Source organism: Choristoneura fumiferana, chromosome 18, assembly GCF_025370935.1.
Source record: "Choristoneura fumiferana chromosome 18, NRCan_CFum_1, whole genome shotgun sequence".
In the NCBI taxonomy this organism is placed as follows: domain Eukaryota; kingdom Metazoa; phylum Arthropoda; class Insecta; order Lepidoptera; family Tortricidae; genus Choristoneura; species Choristoneura fumiferana.
Genome location: NC_133489.1, coordinates 11341419 through 11348205, shown reverse-complemented (window position 1 = coordinate 11348205; position 6787 = coordinate 11341419). Strand labels below are relative to the sequence as shown.

At 34.4% G+C, this 6787-nt stretch overlaps 1 non-coding gene across 1 annotated transcript; it reads right to left on the bottom strand.

The window, feature by feature from the left end:
- Positions 1-4022: 4022 nt before the first annotated feature.
- TRNAS-GCU (transfer RNA serine (anticodon GCU)) lies at positions 4023-4104 on the bottom strand. The gene has a single exon. It is a non-coding gene; the product is annotated as a tRNA-Ser (tRNA).
- Between the last annotated feature and the right edge of the window lie 2683 nt (positions 4105-6787).

The following is a 6787-nucleotide window of genomic DNA, read 5'->3' as shown; positions in this document are numbered from 1 at the left end:
CTTACTTCAATGCATTTATTAGAATAGTATTAATTTAGTTTTTTTTTTACTAGCCTACAATAGTGTCCCACTGCTGGGCAAAGGCCTCTCCTCTTGATCTCCACACCTATTTAGTATTAGGAATTGAAAATTAAAATTGTTTTGAATAGGTAGCTAGGTACATATTAGGCTCATCTGAACATGATTATAATTGAAACCAATCACGACGTCTTTCAATAAAATAAAATAAATAGTATATGTACCAACCTAAGTAGTAAAAGGTTGCTTAGAAGAGTTCGCTCTTAAGCGATAAGGCCGCCTATTGCTTACCTTGTAATTTTCTCTGTGTACTTGTTTTCTGTATCGCTCACTATTTCTTGTGTACAATAAAGAGTAATTGTATTGTGTTGTATTGTATTGTATTGTATTACTTGATTGTAATGTGGTCAAAATGGAATGCACAATTCGTACATATTTCTTCAGTATATTAGGTATGTTTGTTATCACATCAGTTACTTATACCTAGCAGGTAGGTATGGTAATGCGATACGTCCGCTATAACTAGATTTTATTTGCCAATTCGAATGTAATACAATAATAAGTTTTTCAAAAAAAAAACGGTTAATTACCTATGATACAGTTTGATTATTTCGAGTTACACTTGCCTGATGGGCGTGCCTTCAGTCAATTTTCAACTTTGACGTCATACAAATAAAGCAATTTTTAGTATACCGCTACCCACGTTTACAGATTATGTAAAAACTATTTTATTTGTATGACGTCAAAGTTCAAAATTGACTGAAGGCACGCCCATCTGTCAAGTGTTAACTCCAAGTAATCGTACTGTACACCTTTTGACTTTACCTGCACTTTCATCCATGTACTGAAATAAGAAAATACTCGTATGTATAGGTATATAAAAAATAGCCGAATTGGTTTATATATGTGCGTGTGTGTGTGTGTGTGTGTGTTGCTAGTTACATCATCATAGAAAATAATGAGGAATTTGTTTGTTTAAATTTACTCAGCCTGGTCGTAGCAAGGACAAGGACGACGAATGATAAAAATAATACAGCGAAAGTGATGAGTGATGAGTGATGACGCACAAAGAAAAAACAGCCAAGAGCGTGTCGGACACGCCCAAGATAGGATTCCGTAGCCATTAGGAAAAAAATAAGTAATATTTCTCTGAGGATTTCGTATTGTGTATGGAATCTTCCAAGTTTAGATATAATATATTTTATACCTTAGGCTGCTATTTACTATTAAACTGCTAATAATTCTCAAGCAATCTTAGACGGTATAATTTGATATAATTTCCCTTGTTAATTTCATATAAATTACTTACTACTATCTTGGTTTGTTTCAAATTGTAAACCCAACAGTTAAGATTTTAGAGGGGGGGAGGGACGCTCGATTTTAATGAAAATTGGCACTTTACAGTTGAATATTTCGGAAAGGATCACTGAACCGAAAAATCGTCTTGGCTACCCCCTAATGGTTTTAAGGCCTACTAACGATAAGTACCCCAAACTCTAGGCTTAGCCGAGAAGAAAAAATCACCCCCACTTTACGTCTATGGGAGGTACTCTAAAAAGTTTTTTATTTTTTTATTTTACCACTTTGTTGGCGTGACTGATATGTGTATTCAGCTTTCTAGTACTAACGGTATCTGAGCTTAGCCGCGGACGCGGACAGAGAGACGGACAGACATGCATGGCGAAACTATAAGGGTTACTTTCCTAGTTGACTACGGAACCCTAAAAATGGTTCGTTAATAAATTACCTAAGTGGGTAAGGCCGCGATTTTTGACCATTTGGACGTTTCAAATTTGGAACACTGATAAAAAAAACTGATAACACCTAGATGTTTAATTTTTTTTTATTATATGACACGATATAAACTCTCAAGGTCGCAAATGAGATAATTGATTTAAACCCTTTTAAAAAAATAATAAAAATATATTACCGTCCAAAACGTAACGAAAATTGACTATTTTTTTTGACCACGAGTACTTAATACCTTATTATTTTCATGCTATTTAACTTCTCATGATCATGATTTTGTTTAAACGAAATTTTATGATATAACGATAGTCCTACCGATTGCGAATCATGATAATCAAATAATTTTCATGTTTTATATTTATTTCTTTTCACGTGCCAAAAAACCACGTTTTCGTTACGAATACTTAGGTGACGCTTAATTAAGCTACTTTAACGCCAATTTCGGTAGAAATTTGTTTTTGTACACTGGCAACTAATACTCTAAAGGGCAACATCGATGAGATAAATAAATCTCATCAGTTTGTTGACAAACAGCCATCAAAAGTGACGCGGCGGTTTTTTTTCGAAAAAACGTCGAAAGTGCTTGTTCGATTTTAAGGGTAAGTAGTGATTATTTTTAACTGGTTGTTTTTTCATACGATAGGTAATCTTTTCCATGTAAGTGGCATGTGTTATTATGTTCAAAATGTCGTTATTCGCCATGATAAACGATTTTTTTGTATAAATACGTTACACTTTCGTTACGATTACGTTACATTTTTACAAAATGCTACGTATTTTGTACATAACGTAACGAAAAAATGTGGTAAAGGGATGTTCACACAGAAAAATTCTAACTTACACCAGTTTATTATTAGGTTTCCAATGACTGCACGCACAGTAAGTTTTCGATGGATATTTTGAAGTTAAATAAATTTTAATTTGTAGGTGCAGGGATCGGCACAAGAGAATTGTGGCGAGCTCTGTGTTCACGTCTTGCTACATGCATAGCGTATTTAAAGTGAGAGACAAACGGAGAGATTCACTTACCTACTTAGTTCATTTGTTACCTAAACTTAATAATCATAATAATTATTTCCAAAAACATCTTTTTACATTGTCACTTAACTAAGATACTACTTCCTAAATTGGTAAAACCTGTGATTTAGGGTTTTGGCCATTTCTTTGAGGTATTTAATAGCTTGTACAGTCGAAGTCACAAGCATGCTCACAACTAGGTGGTAGGACTTGTGCAAGGTCCGCCCGGATTGCTACCACCATCTTCCTCGCTAATCCTGCCGTGAAGCAGCAGTGCTTGCACTGTTGTGTTTCGGCGTGGTGAGTAAGACAGCCGGTGAAATTACTGGCACGTGAGGTATCCCATCATAGGCCTCTAGGTTGGCAACGCGTCTGCAATACCCCTGGCGTTGCAGATTTTTATGGGCGGTGGTGATCTCTTACTCATTTGATCGTTTGCCATCCAGTCGAATAAAAAAAAACCACATCAAATTCGTTATGCTTATAAATGTGCACCTTATTGTCAGTGTTAGAGAGGCATGTAAAGATACACTTTTGGAAAGATGTTCGTCAACTAGAAGGTACTTCTACTTCCAATTCTCATGTTTAGCTCTATAGATCTCATATAGGACAGATTTAAGATCAGTATCGTCAGAAAGTTCTAGTAAAAATAAAAACTTCACTTTATTTATGACATGTATTTTTTTTTCATACATACGTTATCTAATGGGAATTTTTACCAGTTTGATCTAGGCTTTATAAAAATTTGCGTTACGTTTTATGGTAACGTCACGTATTTTTTTTATGTTATTTCTATGTCACATTGGTTAAAATTCGCGGCCTTACCAAGTACTTAAATAAAACCATCCCATTTGCTGAAGTTTTAGTAAAAGATATTTTTTAAAGAAGAATAAGCGAAAGAACCCATTTTCGCTGACGATATTTTATTATATTACATTTATCCGCCGTATTTATGATACAATACTTACAAACTCAATCGGGCCATTGGAAGTAAAAAAAAAGCGAACGAGCGACTTTTTATAATTTTATTATTTGCAGATATTTGAACCTACCGACCAAGTACAGTCCCACCCCACACCATATCGAAATGTACCCTTCCATTTTTACTTTTTTTTATAGCCCACCAGGCTATTATGGTTAAAAAAAATAGGTCAGATACAGATGGCATAGACAGACAGAATCAGAACTCTAAACTAAAAATCTGTTAACAAAATAGTATTTTGTTCAACAAAAAATATCGACGAGGATGGGATTCGAACCCACGCGTGCAGAGCACATTGGATTAGCAGTCCAACGCCTTAACCACTCGGCCACCTCGTCATATGCTACTGACATCAAATTTTGCAATAACATTACTGATGTTAATTCTAAAACTTTTTATCGTAAAATTAATAGCCATTATTTCAATTATTCTCGGAAATAACAAATTGTAACTACAAAGTTTAGTTTATTATTGAGTATGCATGTTCGCTAATTTATGGCGACACCTAACGATTCTTTAGAACACTATTACGTCGTATGAGTGGTTTAACCTTTTAACGCTTCCTCAATGTACTACATATACATAAAAATATACATTTTCAATGCATATTTGTATATATTGTACTTATTATTATTATTTTTTATTCGACTGGATGGCAAACGAGCTAGTAGGTCTCCTGATATTAAGAGATCACCACCGCCCATAAACATCTGCAACACCAGGGGTATTTCAGATGCGTTGCCAACCTAGAGGCCTAAGATGGGATACCTCAACCTGACTGATGGTGATAAAAACAATAAGTTTAAATCATAATCGTCCCTTATTTATAAGTTAGTGACATCTTACGGCGCTATCTAGCATTAATAAGCTAAACTTCAACGAACTAACACAATGTAATTTGTATTGTGGAACTGGCGTATCACCAAAATACGAGTTCCCGTGTATTTAACGTGTCCTGCTAGATGGCGCTGTTATTGTGTACTAAATCATTTTGCCCGAATTTTGATTCAATTTGATTTGACTCGATTTGATGACAATAAATAATTATACCTAATGTAGATTAAAATACGTAAACAATAACAATGTACCTATAAGGTAAATAACGATTAAGAAGAATAGGTAGGTACTTACCTAGCTTTTATTTGGCAAAATTAAACAAACAAAATGTACTTATTGAAAAATATGTATTTTAATTATTTCAAAATGTAGAGTAAATAGCACAAAAGAAAGGGCAAATCAACTCCATACTGCGTTTCAAGCACTACAGTACTACGAAACTCGAAGTTCGTGTCGTACCGTCCCTCTCGCTCTCGTATTAAATAGTATAATATCTCGTATTAATAAGTGTCAGAGGGACCGCACGACACGAACTTCAAGTTTCGGGTTTCGTAGTAGCCCTGCTGACCTTATATATTATCTGTCTGTGGTTTCATTCAAGGACCGGCATTCACAGGCGTCTCGTGACTCCCCAAGTCATCTGAGTGAGAGGGACGCGTTGCTAGGCAACGCCCGGCCCGTTCGTCGATCCGCCGTCAGTGTATAGTGTATCCATTCATATATCGCCAAAATTACCTACAAAGCAAACAATTGGATGAATTTGTATGTTCTGTGACATTACAATGTTCTGAGGACCGACGTAACCCGATTGTTAATTGCAATGACCATAGATACTGTATTTAGACAAGTTAGGGTAAGATCGCTAAATCATGTTTTACTTACTGAGCGTGACAACAGGTGGCAGCATAGGTATCAAGAAATGTGTAGTTTTTGAATTTTGACTAATGTTAGTATTTATCCATTGATTTTGTAATAAGTTGTGCTACCTACCGATAGGTGGTTTAATGTCAACCGAACATGGGTAGGTAAAGTTTTAAGTATTATGCTAACACTATCTTGCTAGCTATTTCAACAAGATGTTTTGTGGTTTTAATCATAGTAAAAGAGAACTTTAATCGCGCTTTTGACATTGTATGTACACCATCGTAGGTAAGTAGGTACCTATGTTGACGAAGTCGGGGGTTTCCAACTTTTTGTTGGTTAGGTTATATTTTGTCACTTACAATGAAGTAAAATATTGGAAAACATTTCAGTCAAACTAGACCAATCATCTACAGAAATATTTCACATAATTTTTTGATAGGTCGAGGCCGCACTACGGCTAAACCGCGTGACTGTTTACACAAGCAAACTTAAAACCGCCAGTGTGGCCGCTTGCATTAGTTTACTAGATTCACAATCACAAGTCACGCGGTTGAAAGCCGCGGCGGTTTAGCCGTAGTGCGGCCTGGGCCATATATCGATGGCAGCAAAGTAAAAGAAGACATCTACAAAATTGCTATTTTACAGGAGAGCGTATTTAGTAAAAAATAATGACTACTTCGAGATTAATGGACCGATTAACATGAATTTTTCTATGATGCATTAAAATAATGTTCTTTGTTGATTGTTTAACAGATTTTATTTTCTGTACCATTATTTTAATGAATAATTGTAGATGTTTTTTTTACATTGAAAGAGCTTAAACGTAGAGGAAGACATCTGCCTGATATCCGTTTATGCGTTGTAATGAAACAAACGCCTATTCCGTTATAAAAAATCGAATAAGCTAAGGTAAGAATCTCCAGTAAAACTTAGAGGAGTGTTTAAAGGATAATCTAAACAATATGCAACGAGTATTCACTCTTTTTTTGATAAAATTTTGTAGATGTCTTTATTTACTTTGCATTAATAATTTTATTCATATTATTAATGAGTTATCTACCACTCAACTTCATCGCTGTCTATCATATAAATTAATTTATTTCGTTTCAAAAACACGCAAAATATGTGTTAAAATAAAATTACAATTTTGTTTTATTTTTGTTTATTCATAATTGTTTTTTCGTACTCAAAAGCTAAGTTATTTTTTAAAGTTTTACACTACTATATTAAATAAATCAACAGTACCTAGGTACAAGTATAAAATTAGAAAATATATACCAAAAAACAATAATAAACCTGTAAAAATAAAACAGTATGTAA